This window comes from Trachypithecus francoisi, unplaced genomic scaffold, assembly GCF_009764315.1.
Source record: "Trachypithecus francoisi isolate TF-2019V2 unplaced genomic scaffold, Tfra_2.0 Lachesis_group4, whole genome shotgun sequence".
In the NCBI taxonomy this organism is placed as follows: Eukaryota; Metazoa; Chordata; class Mammalia; order Primates; family Cercopithecidae; genus Trachypithecus; species Trachypithecus francoisi.
In genome coordinates, this window is record NW_022681469.1 from 119,449,195 (window position 1) to 119,460,411 (window position 11,217).

The following is an 11,217-nucleotide window of genomic DNA, read 5'->3' on the forward strand; positions in this document are numbered from 1 at the left end:
TGTAACAATTTTAAATTTGGGAAGCCCTACTGAAATGGAAGAGTCTACTGTAATTTCAATTCTGGGATGAGTGAAGTTATTTTAAAAGCTGGTGATGATTAGAAATAGGATGCCAGTTTTTTCCCCTCACTTGCTAAAAATGTCCTTTTTCCAACCAGGCAGAAACCTTGAAAGTCTGGCTGTTTTTGGTTAGGTAAAGAAACATTTTTTTCCCAAGATGGAAGAAATCAAGCATTTACACAACATGTAGCTTTCTTTTAACAACTGCTTGTAAACGGGATGTTAGGTGCCCCTCATGGCTAGGAGGGCTGCTGCTTCCTGACAAGCAGATCCTGATTCTGGGGAGGTGCTCCTGTACTTTCGCCGTTGGGTAGTGTTAAAATTGACTTAGTAGACAAGAGCTGAGTGGGCAAGGTGTGGGGCATGGGTGCATGTTTGGCAGAGCCCTGGCTGGCTTTGGAAGGGCCTGGCCAAGGCAGACCTCGCCTACCTTGAGGTAGGAGCATTGTCCAGTAATGGAGCGCCCGGGACCACGACTCAATTTTAGTAAGGTGGGCAGGTACTGTTCAGGTGGGGTCCTAGAGTAACCCTCCTGCCTCAACTGCTTCCTACCCAAGATTAGGTGGTAGAGAGGACTGGTGTTTCAGAGACAGGGTCTCCCTCTGTCACCCAGACAGGAGTGCAGTGGCACAGTCATAGCTCACTGCAGCCTCAACCTCCCCAGCCTCCTGAGTAGCTGGTACTAATACCCCACCAATTTTTTTTTTTTTTTTTTTTTTTTTTTTTTTTTGAGACGGAGTCTCGCTCTGTCGCCCAGGCTGGAGTGCAATGGCCTGATCTCAGCTCACTGCAAGCTCCGCCTCCTGGGTCTACGCCATTCTCCTGCCTCAGCCTCCTGAGTAGCTGGGACTACAGGCGCCGGCCACGTCGCCCGGCTAGTTTTTTGTATTTTTTAGTAGAGACGGGGTTTCACCGTGTTAGCCAGGATGGTCTCAATCTCCTGACCTCGTGATCCACCCGTCTCGGCCTCCCAAAGTGCTGGGATTACAGGCTTGAGCCACCGCGCACGGCCCTTTTTTTTTTTTTTTTAAGGTGGATTCTCGCTCTGTCGCCCAGGTTGGAGTACAGTGGTGTAATCTCAGCTCACTGCAAGCTCTGCCTCCCTGGTTCAAGGCATTCTCCTGCCTCACCCTCCCAAGTAGCTGGGACTACAGGCACCCACCACCACACCTGGCTATTTTTTTGTATTTACTAGTAGAGACGGGGTTTCACCATGTTAGCCAGGATAGTCTCGATCTCCTGACCTTGTGATCCACCCGTCTTGGCCTCCCAAAGTGCTGGGATTACAGGCATGAGCCACGGCGCCCGGCAGCCCCACCAATTTTTTTAAGTTCTTTGTAGAGATGGGGGGTGTCTTGAACTCTTGGCCTAAGCCTCCTCCTGCCATGGCCTCCCAAAGTGCTGGGATTACAGGTGTGAACCACCACTGCTGGCGGAAGAAAGAAGTCTGGGTCTCCTATCGTGATTCATAATGTCTTGTCTCTTCGTGGATGTCTTAGCAGGAGCCAGAGTGGGAGGTGTGCACCTGAGCAGGGTGGCAGGATTGTTATCTGGCATCCACTTTTAATTTTTTTTGAGACAGTCTCTCTGTCATCCAAGCTGGATTGCAGTGGCGCGACCTCGGCTCACTGCAGCCTCTGCCTCACAGGTTAAGTGATCCTCCTGTCTCAGCCTCCCAAGTATTAGGGACTACAGGCACCCACCACCATGCCCAGCTAATTTTTGTATAGTAGAGATGGGGTTTCACCATGTTGACCAGGCTGTTCTCAAAGTCCTAACCTTAAGTGATCCACTCACCTCAGTCTCCCAAAATGCTAGTATTACAAGCGCAAGCCACCATGCCTGGCCCTGACATCTATTTTCAGTTGGTGATTTCTAGGGAATAGCCTGGTTTTCTCAATGAAGGACATTACTTAACGGAGATTAAGTCTGGAACAAGAAGAACTGATTAACCTAGAACATGGGTTGACCTCGCCTGTAGGGTGGTGAAACGTCCTAAAACCTGAAGGAAGACTGCCCAGGGAGCAGGTTACTGGGGCCAGGCTCACTGGGCTTCTCTCAAGTCGGACCCTGGGCACATCTGGATGTTTTAAGATGTTATTTTATTTTGTATTCATTTTTCTTTGAGACAGAGTCATGCTCTGCCACCCAGGCTGGAGTGCAGTGGTGTGATCTCAGCTCACTGCAACCTCCACCTCTTGGGTTCAAGTGATCCTCCCACCTCAGCCTCCCTAGTAGCGGGGACTACAGGCGCATGCCACCACGCCCAGCTAATTTTTGTGTTTTTAGTAGAGATGGGGGTTTCACCATGTTGGCCAGGCTGGTCTCGAATTCCTGACCTCAGGTGATACACCCTCCTCAGCCTCCCAAAGTGCTGGGATTACAGGCGTGAGCCACCGCACCTGGCCTATTTCGATTTTTGTGGAGGTTTCACCATGTTGCCCAGACTGGTCTCAAAACTCCTAAGCTCAAGCGATCTTCCTACCTTGACCTCCCAAATTGCTAGGATTACAGGCATGAGCTACCACGCCAGGCCAATATTGAGATGTTTTAAGTCATTTTCTCATTTGTGAGGTTGAAGGACTCATAAACACTTCCAGTCTTGAGTTTTCCTGGGCTGGGTGTGGTGGCTCACACCTGTAATCCCAACACTTTGGGAGGCCGAGGTGGGCCAATCACGAGGTCAGGAGATCAAGACCATCCCGGCCAATATGGTGAAACCCTGTCTCTACTAATAATACAAAAATTAACCTGGTGTGGTGGCGTGCACCTGTAGTCACAGCTACTGGGGAGGCTGAGGAAGGAGAATTGCATGAACCCAGGAGGCAGAGGTTGCAGTGAGCCAAGATCATGCCATTGCGCTCCAGCCTGGGCAACAGAGCAAGACAGTCTTTTTTTGGCGGGGGGGAGGGGGGGACAGTCTCACTCTGTCACTCACCCAGGCTGGAGTGCGGTGATGCAATCTCAGCTCATGGCAACTTCTGCCTCCCAGGTTCAAGCTATTCTGCCTCAGCCTCCCGAGTAGCTGGGACTACAGGCGCATGACGCCACATGCAGCTCATTTTTTGTATTTTAGTAGAGACGGGGTTTCACCATGTTGCCCAGGCTGGTCTTGAACTCCTGATTTCAGGTGATCCGCCTGCCTCAGTCTCGCAAAGTGCTAGGATTATAGGCGTGAGCCACCATGCCTGGCCACTGGACAGTCTTCAAAAAAGTCGGCTGGGCGCGGTGGCTCACGCCTGTAATCCCAGCACTTTGGGAGGCCGAGGCGGGTGGATCACGAGGTCAGGAAATTAGGACCATCCTGGCTAACACGGTGAAACCCCATCTCTACTAAAAATACAAAAAAATTAGCCAGGCGTGGTGGCGGGTGCCTGTAGTCCCAGCTACTCGGGAGGCTGAGGCAGGAGAATGGCATGAACCTGGAAGGCAGAGCTTGCAGTGAGCTAAAACTGTGTCACTGCACTCCAGCCTGGGTGACAGAGTAAGACTCCATCTCAAAAAAAAAAAAATCTTTCCTTTTCATGTTTTGGTCATGAAAGAACACAAATAATGAATACTATGTACTTAAAATTATAACCTACTCAGCTCTTCCCCATCTGTAAACACCCTGTAACCCCATAAAATACTAAATATACAAACCAAAGCACACTATTTCACTCTGGCAGGCTCTTCAGTACTCGGTTTGGACACTGCAGATAACCTGTACCCTGTTCTTTCCTTCACCGTGGGAGACGAGGTAAACGGCTGAGCTTGTCCTTCTAATCAGGATTGGAACGGGGGGATCAGAGGAGCATTTCAGGTAGTCCCAAAATTCTTTAAATTGCACCTAGATTCCTTGGAATTGGTAGAAGTCTTTCTAATGCATGATAACTCTGTTTGAAGTTAGGAATATGCTCACCAGAGGCTTGGCGAGGTGACTCATGCCTGCAATCCCAACACTTTGGGAGGCTGAGGCGGATGGATCAGTTGAGGTCAGCAGTTCGAGACCAGCCTGGCCAACATGACAAAACCCCATCTTTACTAAAAATATAAAAATGAGCTGGGCGTGGTGGCTTGCAGTTCCAGCTACTAGGGAGTCTGAGGCAGGAGAATCACTTGAACCCAGGAGGCAGAGGTTGTGGTGAGCCAGGATTCTAAGAATACAAAAAGTTAGCCAGGTGTGGTGGTGGACGCCTGTAGTCCCAGCTACTCAGGAGGCTGAGGCAGGAGAATCACTTGAACCCCGGGAGGCGGAGACTGCAGTGAGCTGAGATAGTGCCACTGCACTCCAGCCTGGGCAACAAGATCGAAACTCTGTCTCAAAAAAAAAAAGAATGAATAAGTGATTAAGACCTACTATTTCATAGCACAACAGGGTGACTGGAGGCAATTATATCTTAATTGTATATTTAAAAAATAATGTAATTGGATTGTTTGTAACTCAAAGGATAAATGCCTGAGGGAATGGATGCCCATTCTCCATAATGAGCTTATTTCATATTACATGCCTGTATCAACACATTACATGTAGTCCATAAATATATACGTCTACTATGCACACACACACACACAAATTTCTTGCTTTTGAGACAGAGTCTGCTCTGGAGTGTTACGGCGCAATCTCGGTTCACTGCAACCTCCACCTCTCAGGTTCAAGTGATGCACCTGCCTCAGCCTCCTGAGTAACTAGGATTACAGGTGCCCACCACCACGCCCGGCTAATTTTTGTGTTTTTAGTAGAGACAAGGTTTCACTACGTTGGGAGGCCAAGGTGGGAAGATGGCTTGAGGTCAGGAGTTTAAGACCAGGGGGCCTAGCCTAAAATTTTTTTTAAAAGACGATAAAATATATACAATATAACAGGCCTGGGCATGCGTGGTGGCTCACGCCTATAATCCCAGTACATTGGGAGGCCGAGGCAGGCAGATCACCTGAGGTCAGGAGTTTGAGAGCAGCCTGGCCAACATGGCGAAACTCCGTCTCAACTGAAAATACAAACCTCACCACAACCTCTGCCTCCCAGGTACAAGCCATTCTCCTGCCTCAGCCTTCCAAGTAGCTGGGACTATAGGTGTGCACCACTACACCCGGCTAATTTTTGTATTTTTAGTAGAGACAGGGTTTCACTATGTTGGCCAGGCTGGTCTCAAACTCCTGACCTCGTGATCCACCCACCTCAGCCTCCCAAAGTGCTGGGATTACAGGCGTGAGCCACCACACCCGGCCAGCTCTACTTTTTTTTTTGTACCCACTAACCATCCCCACCTTCCGCCACAAGCCTCTACTACCAGCCTCTGGTAGCCATCCTTCTAGTCTCTTAAGTCCATGAGTTCACTTATTTTGACTTTTACATCCCACAAATAAGTGAGAACATGCGATGTTTGTGTTTTTGTGCCTGGTTTATTTCACTTAACATCATGATCTCCAGTTCCATCCATGTCATTGCAAATGGCAGGATCTCATTCTTTTTTGATGGCTGCATAGTACTCCTTTGCGTATAAATACATTTTCTTTTTCCATTCTTCTGTTGATGGACACTCAGATTTCTTCCAGATCTTGGCTGTTGTGAACAGTGGTGCAGTAAACATGTCAGTGCAGGTATCTCTTCGATGTACAAATTTCCTTTCTTTGGGGTATATATCCAGCAGTGGGATTGCTGGATCATATGGTAGCTCAATTTTTAGTTTTTTGAGGAACCTCCAAACTGTTTTCCATAGTGGGTGTAGTAATTTATGTTCCCACCAATAGCGTACAAGAGTTCCCTTCACATCCTTGCCAGCATTTGTTATGTATATCACAGTTTTAAAAAATAATGTAATATACCAAAAACGATTGAGTTGTCGGGAAAAAAAAACAACAACAACCTAAGTGTACTAGAATTTATGCAGCTGAACATGAACTGTCTAGTTTGTGTTTTTGGTGTTTTTTGTTTGTTTTGTTTTTTGAGACAGGATGTCACTCTGTCACCCAGGCTGCAGTTCAGTGGCATGATCTCAGCTCACTGCAACCTCCACCTCCCGGGTTCAAGCCTGTGTCTCCCGAGTAGCTAGGATTTGCAGGCGCAGCCGTGCATTGAAAGTGATGGTAAAAACCACAATTACTTTTGCACCAACCTAATACCATCCCACCAGTGTCCCACAGCCGCACCCCACTTGTGGCTAAGCTTTCTCTCGGCAGCTGTTTAAACATTTTTCCTCTATCCAATAATTCTGCTGAGGGCTGCAAGCATTGGGCTTTTGTTTTCTGTGGCAGGAGCGGTTCTGCTCTCAAAAAGGAAGGATATCCCAGGCAACTTTAGGGACATGGGTTTAAAAAAAAAAAAATTAAAAAGGGAAGGCTTAGGTGTGTTAGTTCTGTAATCCCAGCACTTTGGGAGGCTGAGGCATGAGGATTGCTTGGGTCCGAGAGTTCAAGACCAGCCTGGGCAATGGAGTGAGACCCCTATCTCTGCAAAAAAATAAAATTAGCTGGGGCACAGTGGTGCATACCCGTAGCCCCAGCTACTCAGGAGGCTGAAGTGGGAGAGTTGCTTGAGCCCAGAAGGCTGAGGCTGCAGTGAGCCGAGACCACAGCAGTGCACTGCAGCCTGGGTGACAGAGTGAGACAGTGTCTCTAAACAAACAAACAAAAAAAGTAAAGGAGGGTGGGGAGGGAAAAGAGAGAAAGAAAAAAAAAGGAAGAAAAAAGGAAGGAAGGGAGGAGGGAGGGAAAGAAAAAAAGAAAGTGAAAAAAGAGAAGGAAAGAAGGAAGGAAGGAGGGAGGGAGGGAAGGAAGGAAAAGGAAGGGAGTGGAGGAGAAGAGGGAAGGAGGGAGGGAGGGAAGAAAGGAAAGAAGGGAGGGAACGAGGGAGGCGGGGAGTGTGGGAAAGAAGGAGGGAGGCAGGGAGGGAGAGAAGGAAGGAAGAGAGGAAGGGAAAGGGAAGGAGAGAAGGAAGGAAGAAGGGAGGAAGGGAAATACAGGGAGGGAGGGAAAGAGGAAGGGAGGGAGGAAAGGAGGGAGTGAAGGAAGAAGGAAAGGGAGGGAGGGAGGGAATGAGGGAAGGAGAGGAGGGAATGAAGTAGGGAGGGAGGGAAGGAGGGAGGCGGAGGGAGGGAAGGAGGGAGGGAGGAGGGAAAGAGGGAAGGAAGGAAAGAGGGAGGGAGGGAGAAAGGGAAAGTGGAAGGGGAGGCAGGGAGGGAGGGAAGAAAGGAGGGAAGGTGGCAGGGAGGGAAGGGAAGAGATAAGGACCAGGACCCGCTGTTAACCAAAGGGAAAGGGGCAAAGCAGGTCTGTGCGGCTCAAGAAGGGAGGCCTAGAACACCTAGTTATTGTTACCTGGAGACAAATGTGCAATGATCTGATCCCAGCTGGGGCGGACAAGGAGAAAACAGACCAGCAACCCAATGCGCTATTGGTGGCCTTTGGAAAGACCTGATCCCCAGTCACCAGTTTAGATCCCTTCCCAGGGGAAGTGAAACTCCTCTCCTTTTTGGTTAGGGGGCGAGTCCCCTTCATTGCTCCACTGCCTGTTTCTCATCTATTTCAGAAAACATCTTGAGTACGGACTCGCTCTGTCACCCCAGGCTGGAGAGAAGTGGTGCGATCATAGCTCCTGGTGCGCCACCATACCCGGCTAATTTTTATAATATTTTGTAGAGACCGGATCTTGCCATGTTGGCCAGGCTGGTCTTGAACTCCTGGGCTCGATCCTCCTGCCTCAGCCTCTCAAAGTGCTGGGATTACAGGTGTGAGCCACCCTGCCAGGCCCCTACTTTATTTACTGCCCCTAGGGTAACAGTGTGTCAACCTTGACGCTATCACAAATTATAGACTGAGAGGCATATAGCATTCTTGCCTGTTCTGGAGGGCTGCCTCTCATTGTCTTGCTGGAACACACATCCTCTTACCCTACGACAGGCATGCTCTGGGTCTGGACAACAGTGCAGAGATCTACCCCTCTCCAAGCTGTGCAAGACCAGACTTCTTGGCTGGGTGCCGTGGCTCACGCCTGTAATCCCAACACTTTGGGAAACTGAGTCAGGTAGATCACCTGAGGTCAGGATTTCAAAACCAGCCTGGTCAACATGGTGAAACCCCATCTCTACTAAAAGTATAAAAAACTAGCCAGGCGGGGTGGCAGGTGCCTGTAATTCCAACTACTCAGGAGGCTGAGGCAGGAGAATCGCTTGAACCCGAGAGGCAGAGTTTGCAGTGAGCTGAGATCGCCCCACTGCACTCCAGCTAGGGTGACCAAGCAAGACCCCATCTAAAAAAAAAAAAGAAAGAAAAAAAACCAAAGAAAAAGAACAGTAGGTAACCCCTGTCCAGGTGCATAGTCTGGGGCTGGAGGGAAGCTGATGCACGCTTGTTCCCATGGTGTGAGGAGGAGCCAGGCAGGGGATCCCAGCAAGGAAGCCAGGCTTTGGGGTCTGGGTTCAAATCCAGCTTCAGCTCTGTGAGCCTCTGTCTTCTTACCGGTTACCGTGGGAAGGAAACGTGGTCCTGAATCCAGTGCACTTGGCATTGCTGGATGGAACAAGGGAGGGTGGCGGCTGCTTGCACAGGCACCGGTGTGGGCATCTGATGGGCAGCTTCAGTCCCAGTCGGGCCACAGAGGGAGGCAGGGTGAGCTCCTCTTACGGAAGCCTGCAGGAACTCTCAGAACCAGCCCCTGGAGCATGTGCTAGCCTCCTGCTCCACGAGGTGGCAGCAGCGGGCCCAGCCTCTCGTCTCAGCGGCCACCTCTCCTGGCCTGGCCCGGACACCGCCGCCAAGGCTGAAAGGGAAACCTAGCCCCAAGCTGAGAGTGGGACCCCAGAGCCAGGGTCCTGGGCCTAGAGTCGTCCAGAACTGGGGGCTCAGGTTCTGAAATGCCAGACATTTAGGAGCTGGAGGACTGTCATGCTCTTGCCTGTTGTCTCCAACAGGTGGGATAGACACCAGATTCAATGGGGCCAGGCTCGGTGGCCTCACGCCTGTAATCCCAGCACTTTGGGAGACTGAGGATGGAGGATCGCTTAAGGCCAGGAGTTCAAGACCAGCCTGGGCAACATAGCAAGACCGTCTCTGCAAAAAAAAAAAAAAAGTACAAAAATTAGCTGGGCGTGGTGGCACGCACCTGGGGTTCCAGCTAACTCTGGAGGCTGAGGTGAGAGGATCATCTGAGCCTGGGAGCCAGAGGTTGCAGTGAGCTGAGATTGCACCACTGCACTCCAGCCTGGGTGACCAGGTGTGACCTCATCTCAAAATAAATAAATAAAAAGGGGAAAGAACAGTAGGTAACCCCTGTCCAGGTGCATAGTTTGGGGCTGGAGGGAAACTGATGCAGGCTTGTTCCCATTGTGTGAGGAGGAGCCAGACAGGGGGTCCCAGCAAGGAAGCCAGGCTTTGGGATCTGGGTTCAAATCCAGCTTCACCTCTGGACCGAGTGAGACCCTGTCCCAAGAAAGAAAGAAGAGAGTAAGGAATAGAGACAGAGGGTCAGACAGCAAGAGTCTCAGAGGATGAGACAGACACAGAGGCAAAGGACGCGGGACACGGGTGGGCAGGGCAGGGACAGAGAGACCCCTGCAGAGGCCACGAGGGCAGGGCAGATGGAATAAGTGACCGAAGACAGGTGGAGGAGTGGACGGCACACATGTCAGAGGCTGCGGATGGAGAGGGCGCTGAAGGGTGGGAGAAGGAAGGACAGCCAGCCCTGCTCCACCCCAGCCCTGCGGGTCTCATCGCTCCACTGCACAGATGAGGCTCCTGGCGTCAGGGGGTGCAGAGAACGGCTCACAGCACAGGCAGAGGGACCACAGCCTACTCCTGCCCAGCGCCGCTCCTGTGCCCAGCCCTGGGGTGGATACCGTGGCTGCCATCCACACAGATGTGAGGACTAAGTGAGACAGTTCCCTGTGGAGCCCAGGCGCTCTGGCACCTGAGGTCAATAAAGCCACATCCCGCAAGTGGGTGGAGTGCCTTGTGCTATTGACCATTAAACAGCTGCCCAAGGCCATCGAGCTATTCATTAAATATTATTATTAATTTTTCTTTTTTTTTTGATGGAGTCTCACTGTGTCGCCCAGGCTGGAGTGCAGTGGCACAATCTCGGCTCACTGCAACCTCTGCCTCCTGGGCTCAAGTGATTCTTCTACCTCAGCCTCCTGAGTAGCTGGGACTACAGGCACCCACCACCACACCCGGTTAATTTTTGTATTTTTAGTAGAGATGGGGTTTCACCATGTTGACCAGGCTGGTCTCGAACTCCTGACCTAAGCTGATCCACCCGCCTCGGCCTCCCAAAGTGCTGGGATTACAGGCTTGAGCTACCACGCCCAGCCTATTTATTGTTTTTACAGACGGGGTCTTGCTCTGTCCCCCAGGCTGGAGTGCAGTGGCACGATCATGGCTCACTGCAGCCTCCAACTCTTGGGCTCAAGCAATCCTCCCATTTTGGCCTCCCAACACACTGGGACTACAGGTTCGTGCCACCACACCCAGCTAATTTAAAAAATTGTTTTAGAGATGGGGTCTTGCTCTGTTGTCCAGGCTGGTCTCAAACTCCTGTTCTTAAGCAATCCTCCTGCCCTGGCCTCCAAAAGTGTTAGGATTACAGGTGCAAGCCACCACACCTGGCCCCTGTCTCCCTATTTCTTGCTGTCTCCCCCTCTGCGTGTGTCTCTGATAGTTTGTGACTCTCTTTCTCTCTGTGTATTTCTGTGTGTCTCTCTCTGTGTCTCTTGGTCCATCTCATGCCCAGCTAATTTTTAAATTTTTTGTAGAGATGGGGTTTCACTATGTTGGCCAGGCTGGTCTTGAACTCCAGACCTCGGGTGCTTCTCCCGCTTCGGCCTCCCAAAGTGTTGAGATTATAGATGTGAGCCACCGCGCCTGGCCCGTGGGTGTGAATTTCTGCCTGTGTGTGTCTTTTTAGCGTGTGTGTGTCTCCATATCTGCCATCTGCAGGAGTACCTCAGTTTCATTCTCTTGCTCCCTGTCTGTTGGAGTGTATCTCTCTTCCTCTATGTGTGACTTTTTGTGTGTGTGTGTTTAGTGTGTGTCCGTATTTTCCTGTTCTCTTTGTGTCTCTCTGCTCTCTGTGTCTCTCTTTTCCCTTCTGTTTTCTGAGACAGAGTCTCCCTCTGTCGCCCAGGCTAGAGTGCAGTGGTATAATCTCGGCCCACTGCAACCTCCGCTTCTGAGATTCAAATG